Raw genomic sequence first — 18,647 nt, 5'->3', positions numbered from 1 at the left:
ATTAGACGCCGCGATTATAGAAAGCTAATTAATAACTCCTATTTAACTAAATTGGGCCACCTTCCTTTTTTCAACTTTTAACTTTTCTTTTATACGCCAAAGTCGGATGCAAGCTTATCCGAACTCAGCTAGTCGGACTAGCCCCATCGCCAGACCCAACCCGCTAAACCCAATTATACGGCTAATTTCGATCTTCAAAATAACCGTTGCAAACAACTTAATTCCACTATTGATCAACACACAGAAAAACAAAATCAATTAACAATAATTGATCAACAGTTCTATCAACAGACCTAGAATCACTTAGATTTGTTCTAGTCAATCCTCAAATAAGCTTGAGTGGCCTTATATGAGAAGAGAAAGGCATAATATGATCTAGTTTCTCACCGACGGTACTGCTAAAGGCTTCTTGACCCTAATGAAGACTTTAAAAGAAGACAACGCAAGCTTTTCACATAATTAGATTACTATTACCTCTTAACAAGTTGGATTTCCTCACAGTCAATCAAAATATGTTTTCAAGGGATGCGTTAGTAATATTACATGACTCTACTATTTATAGTGTTATATGACCAAGGCTTGTTCAGAAACAAGATCTACCAATTTCGAAAAATCCTTAAGATATACAATATATGTTTATTTCTGAAATTAGCAAATACCAATTGTGTTCCAACTAATAAACTGATTTCTCTCGTAGATTATCTAGCACAAATCCATGTGCTTTATTAATATAACAACTTTTAGGATCATTGAACAATAAGATATTTAGCACATGTTCAAATCACTATGTCAACACTGATGAACATTCCCAGTTTAACTTGCGTACATCTCGATCTATGTAGAAAACTGAAGATTACAGACATATCTAAAATGTATAAACAAGTCAAACATAGTCAGAATCGGTCCAGTGATCGATTCTCTCCAGGAATCGGTCCTGAATCTAATTTCGAATACGAAAAAAGTTTCACAAGTCTACTTCCTTAAACTATGATTCTAAAAATACTTCCAAACATAACTCCAAGGTTTGGATTCATACGAATGTGCAATACACTAAATAATAACAAGTTACCAATTAGTGCACTGTCGAGAACACGAAGTTCATATATTTAGGTTGTAGAAACAACTAGTATATCATTCCTTAAATACTTTGATTATAGTATAATGACCAAGTCACCAATATTAAAATCATTGTAACAAACTTAATTTTGCATGTCATGTTTTCGATTAAATATAGACTTGACACAACAAAATATATAAATGGAACAAGTCAAGTCTATAATTACTAACCTCAAACTGGAAGATAATATTTTTATCAACTTCGATACGTCTTCAGGTCTTCATGAGTAACTATAGAAAGTCACAATTTTTTTATGTTCGTCTAACCTTAAAAAGTTGACTCTAGTAACCGACTCAAGCGACTCGGAGTTTTGAAACTAAACTTCACAATCAAAATTACATGCCAACGCTTGGTCGGTTCAAGCGAGCAATGGTCTAATAATCTTGATAAACATAAGACTTGTCACTACACCAAATTTAGTGGTTAGCAACAGTAACTGGCAGTTGCAAAGTGGGGACGCAACAGTTCGGCTCTGTTACGAAAGTCGATGTTGCAAATTTTCGCAGCGGCTACATTGCTGTTGCAATTTTTCGGTCCCAACAGTCTCAAACAGTTGCGAAATTAGATGGTCACAACAGTTTGTAATAGTTGTGAAACTATAATTTCGCAACAGTTTACTGCAATTGCGAATTTTGTTGCAAAATAAAAAAAACAGTGGTTTTGACCGGTCAAAACCAGGTCTAAATTAGAGCTCCCTGTAACAAAATCAAATATCTCATATTCATTTTAGAAATCAAATTAATCCAACAAAACAAATCACATGGAATTCAGCCATTTTTAGGTCTTAAGCATATAAGTATAAGTTTCTTTAAAAGATAACAAGTCAGCTAAGGACATACAAATTTGGAAATAAAATTAATCCAACAAAACTATCAAAAAAGTATTCTTTCTTAGAGTTAATTCACCACCGTAACATACCATGATGAACTCCATACACACAAAGTAAGAAACACATCTCAAAGTATATCTAGAAACATTTCTTAAGTCCTAATGATATACAAAGTCTGTAGTATCAAAAGAACGACAACTGTATTCTTTGTATTTCAGATAAAATAAAATGATGAACATAGAGAAGAACCTTGAACTTTGCCAAGGAGATTCGTTAAAATTCCTGCCTAGTCTCCGGCATCAAGCATGCGAGACCACTCATTTTTCAAGTTTATCCTTAGCTTTCTTTAGGTGCACCAATTTCTCTTGCACCCTGCAAAACATTAAGCCTATAAAACTCAGTTACGTAATTCACCCTGCACGTGCCAATAGTAATAAGAAAACATTTGAGCATCCAGATGCCCCAACCACACATGATCAGATATATGGATAGTACTTGGAACACTAGGATAATCTTGATTCATAAATAAATGCAACTGACACCAAGTACTTAAAACTATAAAATTTATGGAACATTCTCAACTAACATAGATAGATCAAGAGATAGGAGATCTAGTTAGATGTTACAGTTCTCAACAAAAATCCTACCAAAACATATCGAAAAGTTTTAAGAAATTATCAGTCCTGGCTATGTCCACGGTAAGAAGCCCAAACCCTAAGCTTTAGGATTGTCAAAATTACCAGTCCTGGCTATTACCATTAAAGTGCCTTAAGCAACACATCGATTTTGGACTTAGGCATGAATACTTACTCGTAAGACGAATATTATTTTTCTTTCTACACTTTGTCACTAAAGAATAAAAAGTGGAAAGGGAGTTGAAAAAGATAAACCATAATGTGGTGATATAATAAATTGTTCAGTTGCATTAAGTTTCTTGGATAGAGCTTGTTTACTAAGATTGATTATTAGTCACTGTTTTGGTTTGATCTTTGAGCAAAATATTTTATTGATATAATCAGAAGATCCTTTATTCTATTTTATCACGGATCTAAAGATTGATTTAGTTGATCGATAAGTGAGTTGGTTACTCAAATAGATTTAGTCTTTTGTTGTTCGGATTACAACCCAAAGGAGTTAAGAGACAAAGTCTTCACAACGACGAAGCAACTCAAGATAGTGGCCACTTTGTCTTGGGATTCACGTGTGTGTAACCAAAATTGGTTGTAGACGCATGGATACTAAATGAAATGAGTAATGAAGGAGTGTTTACTTGATCTCAACTATACAAATTTGTGATAATTAATTTGTATAACAACTTAATTTACACTGGACTAGGTCCTGGGGGTTTTCTGCCATGTAGTTTCCCTTGTTAGCAAAATTTTGTGCGTCTGTGTTATTTTCTTTACTTTCTCATTCTAATTATCGTTATACTTATATTGAAGTAAATACTCTTGTACGTTAATCAACTTGGTAACGATCCCGTAGTTCATTCGTTTCAAACTCTGACTATTACCAAGTACACCTTGCTGAAATAATCTTTTAGTCGTTATTGTATGGGAAAGATTAGACAAGGCTTGTATGCATATGTTGATATATCAAAAAGATTGTGGTGTACTTTGTACCCTTGTCATTTCAGTGTTACCCATTGTTCTTGAAGAACCTTCAGTAATGAAGGACAACCTTTACAACAAGATACACAACGTGAAGGAGATTGTTATTTTGTGTTGTAAGATGTCTCTAATATATAATAATTGTTGAAGGATAGGTTGTTTTAGATGTAAGCAATGAAATTATTTCAACCTAAGCAATTCACATTATAATTATCGTTATACTTATATTGAAGTAAATACTCTTGTACGTTAATCAACTTTGTAACGATCACGCAGTTCATTCGTTTCAAACTCTGACTATTACCAAGTACACCTTGCTGAAATAATCTTTTAGTCGTTATTGTATGGGAAAGATTAAACAAGGCTTGTGATATATCAAAAAGATTTTGGTGTACTTTGTACCCTTGTCATTTCAGTGTTACCCATTGTTCTCGAAGAACCTTCGGTAATGAAGGACAACCTTTACAACAAGATACACAACGTGAAGGAGATTGTTATTTTGCGTTGTAAGATGTCTCTAATATATAATAATTGATGAAGGCTAGGTTGTTTTAGATGTAAGCAATGAAATTCTTTCAACCTAAGCAATTCTAATTTATAATATGAAGTTAAGTTCTTTCCTTTAATACATAAAGTTTGTTTCTTTGTTTAGAACTTGACTTGCGTTGAGGTTCCTTCCATATATTGTAATATTGAAACATCTTTTTAGTGTCAAGTAATTACCTTGAGCAAGTTACTTCCCATTTATAAGAGACTTGATTAAATTATGAGTCAAACCTCAAGTCATGTTTTACCCTTTAGTCTCGAAAGGAATAAATGAGAATATACAATAATGTATTTCGTGGTTTTCTGACCAGTGAAGCCAAAAAACATGAGCACTTGTTTCCCATTCGTGCATAATAAAACAAATCGGAGAGTCGTTATTTCGCCATTGTAACTTTTTTACTATAAAAGTCTAGGAATATTATACGTACATGTACATATATATCTTATCAATCAAAATATTTACAAAAGAGTGTTGTTTACGTATTAATCAAGCACTTCTTCTTTAGAACAAAAAATATTTACCATTTCTAATCATTTATCATTGCAACTTCTATCGTTATGATTAATATTTCAATATGAAATTATATTTTTTTTTATTATTATTATAAATGTTTTTGTCTTGTCATTTATTATTATTTTCAACTTAATCTTTGATTGTATTTGTCCAGATCCTTCTTTTTCTTTATTTTTGTCAATGAATAATTTGTCAAAGACATTTATCTAATTCGACTTATCGAAAATTGTTGAATATCATACTTTAAGCAAATGGTTGAGAATTAATAACAAAACAAGAGTTTCTTCAATATGTTAGCATCTTAACCTCTACCCAAAAACTACCTAAAATAACAATCAAATTTTAGCAACCTGAAAGTTTCTTACAGAAAACTCCACTCTTATGCTCAGATATTGAACCACACGATGTGTAGGTACTGTTTGATGGATTTTCATCATAGTGAACTCTATCCGTTGCAATAAATAATCATGAACATATCGTATATATTGTATAATATCCACCCCTACCTATCTGTAACAATATTATCTTGGCTTAAAAAATAATACGACTTAAAACCAACATATCGAGAACGGTATGTGTTCCCAAACGTTCTCAGTAGTCGGATGCAGTAAAAGAACCAAAAACATACAATCACGAGGTGAAAAAATATATATTCTTCACACATGATAATGCAAATTACTAATGATCAATGTAACTGAACAATAAATCAATGTTTAATATGTTAAACATTAATTTTTCTTGTCAAGAAGTCTATGTAAGTAAAAATAGTTGTTACAGTTATTAGTATTTTAGTAATATAATATGAAACAGTACTTCTAATTCTCCTTGAAACAAAATTTTCAACAATATAATACATTTCAAGATTAACGGTTACCAAAGAGGGAATATGTGCGCCTATATTAAAAGTTTTAAATTATTCTTTACAAATTAAACTTCTTGTAGTTAGTAGCTACCCACATTTAAAAAAACCTAAATCGACTTTCAATTAAATATTTGCGAAATCGCAAAGTTATTTATGTATTTATGGATGTTGCCATTTTCAAATTATGAAAAAATGTTATATCATACTATAGATTTTAGTTTATACGTGCAAAATTTATGGTATATATTTTTTTAACTGCATATAAATACTTGCGAATGAATAGTTTTTTTGCATATGAACAAAAGTGAACTTTAATGGTTAATCCATAATTGGTCGACCATAGTTGATTATTTAGCTACATCTGTGGTTTCTCCGGATTGCCTCATTTGAACTACATTGACTTGGCCACTGATTTATGATTTTTTGATGAAGTTGTAGTAATGAGGTTCAAACTCTCGGACTTGTGAAGATATTTAGAGAGTTAATAAAATTATATACAAAATTATTAACAATGGGTGCGAGAGGTAACCAAGACACTAGATTCCACTATTACGCAAAATTGAATGATAAATATTTCAAAAATCTATTCAATTCTTAAGTCCTCTTTTATCTTTAATTCACTATCAATCATACAGATTCTCAAACATTATTTGTAAACCTTAAGCATAGATTATCAAGAGATTAAACCAAGCCTAACCTATCAAACTGAATAACAAAGACAATCATTCAAACAATTTAAAACTCTGCAAAAGCAGCGATTAGGTGAATTATATAATTAAATGAAATAGTTACCCATTTATGTTGCGTGAATAGCTTCCTCCATTGACTTGGTTACGAGGGAGTTAGCTCATCATAGTATAAATGCTCTCAAAATAATTTATTATGGCTCAAAAATGGTTCACAATGATGAAATGGAGAGAAAATGGTGAAAATCAGGTGTTTGCAACGTTTATAATCGTTGCATAACCCGTTACAAAGAACGATATCTCTTAAGTGTTGTAGTCGTTGAAAAACTACGACCCACGTTCCGCTGTCGCTGTTATAGTTGAAGAACGACTGCTCTGGCAGGTCCGTTCTTCGTGTTCTTCATGTTCTTCATCATCATCAGCAGCAGCAGCAGAGTTCTGAAAACTCTTGATTTCTGCTTCTCTGGCCCTCCTATCGACTCCCCAAACTCTCTACCTCCTTTCCAAACTGTTTTGCCTTGTATTTATAGTGAATTGAAGCCAAAAATCCGACCATTGATTGCATATATTCTCCATTTAATCCAAATATTCTCGGCTGCCAATAATAACGAAAATTTCCATTTTTAATCCCATGCACGCGTTAACTTTGATCTTGCACGCTCCCAAATGTCTTCTCCACGCCTCAACACTCTTCCAACGCTAGTAGGACTCTTCCATGCACACAAGAACTCCATTTTTACTCGTGTTACAGTGCACGTGCTCTGTTTTGGGCTCAAGGATCATCACGCGTTTTCCAGCCACTTCTGATCGAACCCACTACCCATAATGTGTTCCTCATGTCATATCACATCTTCCTACCAAGTTTGAGCGATTGAATCTCCCTAAAACACCTTCATTCTGTTGATTGAAACTCTAACATTTGAGAACTTCATTTCCCGCCAAAACAAAAAGTTTTTGAATTTAAAGAGATGAAGTGCCCCTAATCGTCTGTGGAGTGTAAATAGAAAATGCCCAACTGAGGTGCCTCTTAGTAATTGGGTTTCCCCTTAACCAAAATGAGAGTCCGAATAACAAATGTCCTCCGGGGATGCCCCGCATAATTTTTCGAGTAGATCTTTCCAAAAATGTTTATTTCCTAAAAATACATAAAAACACAATATTAGTACAAAAATAGAGTTCCAACAATACAGACATTGAGGACAAATTAGACACAAAAATGTGTCTATCAAATACCCCCAAACTTATTATTTGCTAGTCCTCGAGCAAATCTAATCTAAAATAAAATGACTACACTTAGCACGTGCAGTAAGCCGTTAAACCACTAGGTGTCCCTAGTGGCGGAGTGTTGTCTCCGGAGGGTTTACCAGAGGTGTACCCACAAAACCTTTACTCCAGACCCTAGCTATCTACAACGAACCTTGGAAGGCACTAAAGAATCTCCTTGGTTGGCTTACAATCACTGACTACAGGAGGAAGTACCCTGATGCGAAATTCCAATTGTTGTACACGAGTTTACACTCAAGCATACTAAAATTCATATAAAGTGACAGAGCTCTACTCAGATAGTTGCACTATGGACATCATATTCGGAGTCAAACTAATCATATGGATAGAAAAAAAAGGAGATGGAAATAGAAAAATGTAGATGGTTTTGATGTTAACCAAATGATCGATGTTTCACATATCTGTCTGAAGGCCACTGCCAGAATGAACCTATCCTAATGGACTGCGATAGCGGTCTGACTAATATCAACACAACTGACATATACAAGGGAACCAGTGGTCGATAACTTAAATCTAGATCAACAAACTGGCAAATACAAGGGAACCAGCAGTTGACTACACAGAACAATAACCATTTTTTTTTAACTTAACGGCATGAATAGATCTTTTTGATCCAAGCGCATGCTTCTTGTCAGCAGATTACACGATAGTTCCCACGGGTCCTGCATTCCACGCTTGCTTAGGCGACGGAAACAGGGAGAACACACGCATATTGCTATCCAAGTGTTAATACTTATTCCGGTTGGTCTAACTGGTCCGGTCTTTTTTTTTAGTAACTCAGTCACTCTAATTCACCCTAGCAGTGGTAACAACTTGAATCGTGTGCCCCACCTAATCACTTAGAGAAACATAGTTTAAAATGAAAAAAAAAAAAAAAGAAATGAAAAGGACTCAACGAGATATGGTGCAACTATCATGTTATTTCTAACACCTGAGCTCTGTGCTTTTATGAATAGACTCTTTCGATGTTTCCATCTAATCAGATTGGTTCCTCAACTCCTATAACCAAGATGTTCCCATCCACTTAGATTGGTTAGTGCAAACCTTAATAGGCATAAATTTCTAGGCTCTGGAGTTTACTAATTGCAACTAAAAAGTTTCTCCCATACCCCCAAACTTAAATCTAACATTGTCCTCAATGTTCTAAAGATGAAATTAAAAGCATGAACAAGGAGAAACGGTTACTATTTGAAGCAAAAGAGTTAAGCAAGGATATTACCGTGTTGTATGAGATTGGGTTACCTCCCAAGAAGTGCTAAGTTTAAAGTCTTCATCCAGACTTAGAAAAGGATTGATCAACTCGAACCATAAAGTAACAGTCGAAATAACTGTAGGTTTTCAAAACCAAATGGAGCTGACCATAGGAAACTGCAGTGAACCAAGAAAATGGACAAGAAAAGCATGCCCTTACCTAGTTTCCTGAAAACTATCGCTAATTGCGGTTCAGGTTCTATGAAAGGGTCTAAATAGAATATTTTCATTGGCTGCGTTTCTTCATAAATGGGATCCGAATCACTAGGTCTTAGAGTCTGTAAAAACTCAAATACGAACTTAGAATCACGAAGTAATAACCTAAATAATTGCGGATCCTCTAAGTCAATCAGATATGACTTACATATTTGACCACAATGAAAGAGGTGGTCTTCCTTAAGAAAATGTGTCGACCCTAATATCCTAAAGTGATTAGGTTTAGTCTCAAAACTTAATAACCGACACATCTTAAAATCAAAAGTTCCCACAATTGGTTGAAAAGTTTTTGGTGGGAAAACAAAGTCAATCTTGGTATCATAGCCTGGGTTAACCACATCAAACAGAGGATGGGTTTTTGATGGGTTTCTGGACATCATTAGGTTCGGGAAAACGTGTATGAAGATAATCTTGTAAGATGGTTGAGGCACAAATGTCAAGTGCTACAGGAGGGTAATTTCTAAGAGTTAAAGCACACAGAGAATGATAATCACCCCCAAACTTAGAGTTTTCTATGTCTCTAGAAAGACTAGTCACAACTTCCCTTATTTCTAGGTCATCAGATTCCTGGAAGTGGTGAATAGATTCTTCTAAGTTGGGTTCATCCTCACTCATTTATACGAGTTTATCATCTTCTAACACTAGTGTTTCTAAATCGCTAGATTCTAAAACAGTATTCTCAGGGTAGACTCTTTCCTCTAAACCATCATCACAATCATATAAAGGATTATCAGAGAAAGTTTCATATAAAGGCTCATTACCTAAGGTGTTAATCAAAGTTACTTCCTCCGATCCATTAATAAGTTCATCAAATAATGGATTGTCCAATACTCTGTATGCTAAAGGATCATGAACTACATCGTCTAAAACGGTGGTATCTCTAGTCAGATCCACATCCTTTTGAATAGGTGAATAATCATTAAAATTATTGGGATCTGAACCAGAAATAATATTATCATTATGAAGCTCAAATGGAGTAACTAGTTCCGGATCACTATGCCTACAAATTTATGATTCTTCATCAATATTATCTTCATCATAATCATCATGAACCTCATCTAAATTAGTGTCTTTTATTCTAACCTCGTCCTCTAGATTGGGCAAATATTCACTATTGATATCAAGGGTAGAATTGGAAACACTATTTTGGAAATTTAGATTATTTCGAGCAGCATTAGCTAACTGTTCATTTTCTGCCTCTAAACATGCTTGAATTTCACTGAGCGTAACACTTATACGTTCACAAGTCTCATTGAATATCTTAGACCGTTGTGTACTCTCTTCTCTTGAACTAACTGCACGTTCATACTCCCTTCGAACTTGTTGGTAGGTTTCTTCTAGAGATTGAACAGGTTTAGAAATGTCATAATCAGGACTAGTTTTTAAGTAATTTTCCAAAAACGCATGACTAGTACTATAATATTCCTGATTTTCTTGCTCGTAAGACCAATTCGTGTGTGGATAGTAATTGGGCTCACTATGGTATGAACCATAACCTTAAAAAGGTTGGCGTTCCCAACTACTATTCCCACCATGGTCATAAAACTTATGATGTCCATATTCAAATTCAGGTCGATACTCATTGTATTGGCTTCTATCATACCAGTTCGACATTCTTAATTGCAAGGGAATTCTACACAACCACAAACAAGGCCGACTCGACTCCACCAAAACAAACCTAAAGATTTCTAGCAAAAAAAAATCATGATGGCTCCACTTAGATTGTTTTCTAGACCAGCTTCTATTCCTTCGAAAAGGAATTCGTTACAATTTGACCACACCCTTCTGGAATCAATCCGAGCTAATGTAAGTTGAATCGAGGCGAGGGAAGCTTAGTAGAGCTTTGATACCCAAGGCCTCACCGCATTATAAGGCGGCGCAGTCACGCATTTAACTCACAGAAACCATCATGAACTTTGAAGTGTGCTTAAAGAGAAACCAATATTTCTCGAACGAGTTTCCTATTAAGCTCGTTACCCTATCGGTCTCGTTTTATTCCAAATTTTAAAGCTTGGGTTCGCGTTAGGTTTCGTTTTCCTAAGGCGGGCAAGAAGGGAGCGGTGATGAAATCTGAACCCTTATCTTGTATTGGCCAGGCCTTGCCCTTTACTAGGAATTTAAAAACAGTCCAAATTCGTCCTCAATCAATGAATCACCTTAAGGAATACAGTAAACCCGCTGACAGGAGATTCGCGAGTGTTTCGATGGACTTACCTCCCGTACCAGACGGGGGATGAACCGTTGAAGTCGACTCGGACCACGACTCCTATGTCATGTACGAACCCGAAGGGCCGAGACGATATAGTAATTGTCGTCCTTCCCTGCACAATATTTTTTTTTTATTTTAATAATACCCTTCCGTAGGGTTAAAAAAAGAATAAAGTCCAATTGTCCAGAATAAAGTCCAAATAAAAAGTCCAAAAATTACAAAAATTATGAAAAATAAAGCCTATTTACAAATCCTAAAAAAAAATAAAAATTATGTCTTTTTTTTCTTCTCTTTTAGCTTTTAGCTTTTACATTTAAGCTTTTTGTTCCCAAGTCCTTAGTATTCCACTTCGAACCTGTAAATCAAAGACACAAAAAGAAACGTAAAACGGAACAAATAATAGTAAAAAAATAATAAAAACCTAAAAATTCTACCTAAGCACAAATCCGCGTCGGCGGTGCCAAAATGATTTATGATTTTTTGATGAAGTTGTAGTAATGAGGTTCAAACTCTCGGACTTGTGAAGATTAAATTTAAAGATTTAATAAAATTATATACAAAATTATTAACAATGGGTGCGAGAGGTAACCAAGACACTAGATTCTACTATTACGCAAAATTGAATGATAAATATTTCAAAACTCTATTCAATTCTTAAGTCCTTTTTTATCTTTAATTCACTATCAATCATACAGATTCTCAAACATTATTTGTAAACCTTAAGCATAGATTATCAAGAGATTAAACCAAGCATAACCTATCAAACTGAATAACAAATAATTAAGACAATCATTCAAACAATTTAAAACTCTGCAAAAGCAGCGATTAGGTGAATTATATAATTAAATGAAATAGTTACCCATTTATGTTGCGTGAATAGCTTCCTCCATTGCCTTGGTTACGAGGGATTTAGCTCATCATAGTATAAATGCTCTCAAAATAATTTATTATGGCTCAAAAATGGTTCACAATGATGAAATGGAGAGAAAATGGTGAAAATCAGGTGTTTGCAACGTTTATAATCGTTGCATAACCCGTTACAAAGAACGATATCTCTTAAGTGCTGTAGTCGTTGGAAAACTACGACCCACGTTCCGCTGTCGCTGTTATAGTAGAAGAACGACTGCTCTGGCAGGTCCGTTCTTCGTGTTCTTCATGTTCTTCATCATCATCAGCAGCAGCAGCAGAGTTCTGAAAACTCTTGATTTCTGCTTCTCTGGCCCTCCTATCGACTCCCCAAACTCTCGACCTCCTTTCCAAACTGTTTTTCCTTGTATTTATAGTGAATTGGAGCCAAAAATCCGACCATTGATTGCATATATTCTCCATTTAATCCAAATATTCTCGGCTGCCAATAATAACGAAAATTTCCATTTTTAATCCCATGCACGTGTTAACTTTGATCCTGCACGCTCCCAAATGTCTTCTCCACGCCTCAACACTCTTCCAACGCTAGTAGGACTCTTCCATGCACACAAGAACTCCATTTTTGCTCGTGTTACAGTGCACGTGCTCTGTTTTGGGCTCAAGGATCATCACGCGTTTTCCAGCCACTTCTGATCGAACCCACTGCCTATAATGTGTTCATCATGTCATATCACATCTTCCTTCCAAGTTTGAGCGATTGAATCTCCCTAAAACACCTTCATTTTGTTGATTGAAACTCTAACAGTTGAGAACTTCATTTCCCGCCAAAACAAAAAGTTTTTGAATTTAAAGAGATGAAGTGCCCCTAATCGTCTGTGGAGTGTAAATAACAAATGCCCAACTGAGGTGCCCCTTAGTAATTGGGTTTCCCCTTAACCAAAATGAGAGTCTGAATAACAAATGTCCTCCGGGGATGCCCGACATAATTTTTCGAGCAGATCTTTCCAAAAATATTTATTTCCTAAAAATACATAAAAACACAATATTAGTACAAAAATAGAGTTCCAACAATACGGACATTGAGGACAAATTATACACAAAAATGTGTCTATCAGCCACCACATGCTTATTTGATGGAAGCATACACAACGACTTTTTCTACAAGTTCAACAGTATTTTGGATGGTTATTTCAGCTTTATACGCCCTCTTCATAACTATTTCTGCATGAAGTGATCCAGATACTCATGTGAATTACAGGTCTTCACCCTTGAAATCCCTTAATTTAGTTCCCTAAAAGAATCAAAACAGTCATTCTAACACTTAATAACTGAAATACAGCTCACTGAACACATTAAAACAGTGATTGCACAGAATGTCTGCAAGAAAAACATAAAAATAAATTACTTACATCAAAATAGAGTTTCCAATTGTAGGCTTGTTGTTTACGAACCCATCAACTACAAACGAAAAAAAATTCTTACTTGATGGACCACCCTTCAAGACTATGAAAAGCTCATTAAGATTAAGAGTATTAGTTTCGTCTGATGTTGAATTCCTAGAGATATGTATTATACCTTTCAAAATGAACTAAATCTCCGGAGTACGCTAAGCTAAAATTTCTGAATTCTATAATTTTGTTGATGTCAAATTTATTTCTCACTCGACCACGCATTGATGCACCTTTCCTTGATATAATGTCGTCTAAAACAACCACAACATAACCATCTCCCTTGGCTTCAAGATTAACAATGCCATGTTCAGCAATCGGCATTTGATCCGAGACCTTAGGTACCTATTTCAGAAAACTCTAGTTTTAGTTTCTGAGAAAAAAGGATAGATTGCAAAAACAGTGAAGGATTATTATATGTGCTCATAGGCAGAAATATTTTTTTATGTTTTCCTCAATAACGAATTTGAACCCTAAGTTCTCGATACGGTTGATTTTTTTAAGGAATATCGTTGTAACACAGATTGAAAAAAAATATTGGCATTAACTTTATTTAGATGAGGAAAAGTCAACTCACATATGCATGGTGATCGAAAAAAGCTTTCACAGCATCAATCTGGCCAAGAGGAGCAGCATATGATGGGACTGTGCCAGATTTAGTTGCAACATTAGTTTGAATACCTTTTGAAAGTAACAATGTATGTATATTTCTATCTCCTGCGGATAAAGCAGCATACTCATCTAATTGTATGACCAAAATCCAAACGCAAGAAAAAATTTACAAAGAGATATGCCACGTCTTAATGTTATTTTCGGATAAAGAAGTAGCAACGTGGAAGAAGTACATTGTTCTAGTTAGACCAGCACCAAGTTGAAGTATTTTACTATATCTCAAGCTTCACTATTAGAGATTCCCAACACATTCACATTCAAATATATATCTAACTTTTCTAAAGTAAATATACATGTCGTAAGTGTTTTCTTCTATGTGGCAAGAGGTACTATATGACTCAATCTTCCAATACTTCTGAAAACTCGAAACAACATAAAAAAATATAAAAGACGAACTTATGGAGCTCAAGAAGTTTATGAGAAAGTTCATCTAAGCCTTAACCAAGCATACTCATCTAATGCAGAATAAAGTCTCACGACAAAGTATATTTTGCAAGGAAAGCTAAATTCCAACGATTTGGATAAGATAATGCACATCTATCAGAAAAGATCAGAAACAAAAGTTTACATGCAATAACTTCTAAAGGAAATGCACAGTCCTCACATAAAATTTTGTTTAATAGGGCAAAATTAAGAAAATAATTTCTTCCTGCCTGGAAAAAATCATTATTTTACTTGTGTGTCGATCATAAACCAGCCTTTATAGGGTTATCTAAAAGAATGATTTCCTTGGGGTTGACCGTAAGTTGGATAGTTCAAGTATCACATGTTCTTAAAAACACAACTGATGGAACTCTTGGAATCAAAGATGCAACAAGGGATGCCTTGATTGACGGTTTTAATGGATACACTCATACCCATTGGTGGCATAATATTAGAGTGCTATATAAAATAAGGTTACAAACACTAATAAGCTAAATTAAATTACTAGGATATGGATAGCAGGGAAAGTTTGATATGTTAAGTTAGTAAGCTAGAGATGTGATTTCCTTGCTTTCTAATCTTCATATATTTTCATAAACATAATTAAAAGAAAGGGTAAAATATCATAAATGAGCTTACTCTTAAAACGATTTAAATTCCCTGTGTAAGCACAATTTAGAAGATCAAAATAAGCTTATCTAGGGCCTGCAAAAAGAGTCGAAATCAAACTCAAAATTAAACTAAAAAAAAGTACATGGACACCTCAAGGGTTTTGAAGAAGAAGAGTATAGAGTACACACATGGAGAGCAAATCTTATCAATCTCATCTTTATCCAGACAGACATCTGTATATTCTCGTGGAGCTATAAAATCATAAAATGAGAATGTAGAACCCATAAGAAGATACAAAATCAAAAGTAGGTAACCAACTAGGGTTTTACAGAGAAAGAAAAGAAACCTTGATTGTTCTTCATTTTAGGGTTTCAGGAGTAGAGATTGATGTGTAAGTGAAGAAGAGCGAAACTTAAAAAGAGTGAAGAGAGATTTTAAGTTTGTTTTAATAGAAAGAGAGATTTTAATTATATGGTGTTTTTGTTTTTCATTTTTTTCTCTTTTATTTAGGGTTTCAGTAGTATAGATTTTAATTATTTTTTTTAAATGAAAAAGGGAACTTGAAAAGAGGGAGGAGAGATTTTATTTATTTTTTTAAATAAAAAGAGAGGTTTTAATTTTTTGTGTTTTTCTTTTTCATTTTATGAGATATCCAAAATGAGTTGAAAAGGAACAATGGAACAAAAGCATGTTAGGTACGGGTGAGCAAGTAGATAGAATTTGGATCTCAATGTAACTCAAGGAGGGAAAACAAGCGTTGATTCTTCTAGTTCTCAGCCTAATGGTAGTGTCATTACCACTCAGGTATCCTCATCCTTCAACGACTCTATTCTTAATAATGTCATCCTTATTATTGAATTTATTTGCCTTCTTTCCATGACAATAATGTCAATATGCTATGTTGGAATGCTAGGGCCTAGGAAAAAAAATCTGCTAATAAAGAGCTGTCTATCTTGCTGAAAAACATTAACCCTGATATTGTGTTTATATCTAAAACTAAAACGAAGAAGAACATTGATACTAGAAAACTAGAATACTTGTGGTTCCCTTGTTCTTCAATGTCCCTTGTGTTGGTAGAAGTGGAGGCCTGGTGTTATCTTGGAAACGGGAAATGGATCTTAATGTTATCTCTTCTGATTCCAGGGGAATATAGGTTACCACCAATGGCATAATACACTCCAAACCTTGTCATATAGACTTCATATATGGTGAACCAAATCATACCCTTAGGGATGCTTTTTGGGCTAGTCAGAGTAACCTTCCCCTTATCCCTAGTGGAGAGCCATCTTTCTTTGTAGGAGATTTTAATGCTTTGTTAGGTCATGATGACAAAATGGACGGCTTAGAGATTGATGATAATGATTTCCTAAATCTTAAAAAAATTTGTGAAAATTTTGATTTACGTGATCCTGGTTTTCCGATCCTGGATTTCCTTGGTCTAACATGCAGAGTGGTACTGATTTGATCTTAGAAAGACTTGATAGGTGCCTAATAAATCAAGATGCGGAATTTTTATTCCCTAAGCTTAATGTTAATAATCTCCCTAGAGATTTCTCAGACCACTGCCCCATGCATGTAGGCTTCAATTTTGAAGGAGATTGTATGCCTAAACCTATTCACTCCATGGCCATGTGGATAACGAACCCTACCTGTAGAGACATTATAGCAAACTCCTGGTTCATTCATGTGGAAGGTTCTCCTGCCTTCAAACTTAAGGCTAAACTTCTTAACACTAAAAAAGGTCTTAGGGATTGGAATAGAAACTCTGTTGGAAATGTCCGAACTAGTATTTCCACTACTAGAGAGGAACTAAAAGAAGTTCAAATCCCCACCCCTTCCGATACTATGCATGTTTCTTGTCTAAAAGCTAGATTAACTTACCTGTATTCTCTGGAAGACCTCTACTGGAAGGACAAATCCAGAGAGGTCTGGCCTTTGGAGAGAGATAGAAATACTCCTTATTTTCATAGAGCCACTTTGTTTAAAAGGAAAAAAAATGCCATCAGATGGATCAAAAATAACTCAGTACATCCTTTCTGATAGAGATAGTATTGGTGCCTCCTCTGTTGACTACTTTAAAAATCTGTATACCTCTCACCCTCAATCTTTTCAAGATGAGGAGCTGGTTGATCTCCCTACTAAGTTTTGCTCAGATGATAATAGCTGTCTTAATATAACTTTATATCCCCTAAAGAAATTAAAAAGGTTGCTTTTCAAATTGGAGGAAAAAAGGATCCTGGCCCTGATGGCTTTACTAGCTTATTTTTTCAAAAACACTGGGATATTGTTGGAGATTCTGTTATAGACACGGTGCAAACCTGTTTTAGAACTGGCCATGTTGCTAAATTCCTTAACCACACTAATATATCCCTCATACCCACCATTTTGCTGAATTTGTCTCCTAGTATAGACCTATAGGATTGTGCAATTTTGCTCATAAAATCCTCTCTAAAACTCTAGCTAATACACTTAAACCCTTAATGGATGGCCTGATCTCCCAAAACCAAAGTGTCTTTGTTCTTAAAAGGAGTATAACCGATAAGATTCTTCTTTCTATTGAACTGGATTTTACAGTAAATCATTATCATTGTAAGGAATGTCTAACATCCATTAAGATGGTGTTGATGGTGGTTTTTCGAATAGGGATAAAATTTTAAAACCCTGTATTTAATGCGCTGACGCCCTGCAAGCGTATAAAGCCATTTAAGAAGTGATGAGTGCAAAAAACCTCTTCACTCATTGAGCAATTCAATATATATGGAATTCATCCAGAATGGTGCAACAATCTCGAATATTCTATGAATTTTCCTAGTAGCATTATCCATTTAATGCATTGTGTGCCTTGTATTTTCCTACGTTATGTTCCGCAAGAGAACCCTCAATGTTGGCATGACATGACGATTAATGTTCACTCTCAGCAGAGTAGCATGAATCTCCCGAAGTGTCATTATTGAAGTCTGCATGAAAGTACTCACACAGGCTGCATCACTCTCTGACAAAGAGAATCTCGTATCGGCGCACTTTTAAGTTGGCTCGATCACGCTTGAATTCCTTAAGGAAAATCTAGACTGTTAATATCAGTCTCAGAAACAATCAAAATATAGACTGTTAATATCAGTCTCAGAAACAATCACGACCACACAATTTGGTCGCATATTTTACAAACCCAGACCACTCCTGGCAGAACTAGGTAATCACCGCATTGACCGCCGGTGGGCCTACTAGTGTCCCAACTGGTCGAACACCACACATACTTCCCCAGCGCCATCAAACGCCAACCTAAAGAGGGGTGTCCGCGCTATTTTGGGAGAAGCTCGAACGAGCATAGACTGTTCAATGCAGTCTTAAAACCATCACAACCGTCCAACTTCGCCATCCAAGTTGGACGGATTAGATCACCCCATGGATGATTAGGGAAGCGCTAACGCACACGCTGGCGGGATTACTTTTCCCTCACCCGATCGGATTTCTCACGGCGAGGCATTGGAGAAATGAAACGTT

The sequence above is a fragment of the Papaver somniferum genome, chromosome 4, assembly GCF_003573695.1.
Source record: "Papaver somniferum cultivar HN1 chromosome 4, ASM357369v1, whole genome shotgun sequence".
Lineage (NCBI taxonomy): Eukaryota > Viridiplantae > Streptophyta > Magnoliopsida > Ranunculales > Papaveraceae > Papaver > Papaver somniferum.
This window is presented reverse-complemented; position numbering follows the sequence as displayed.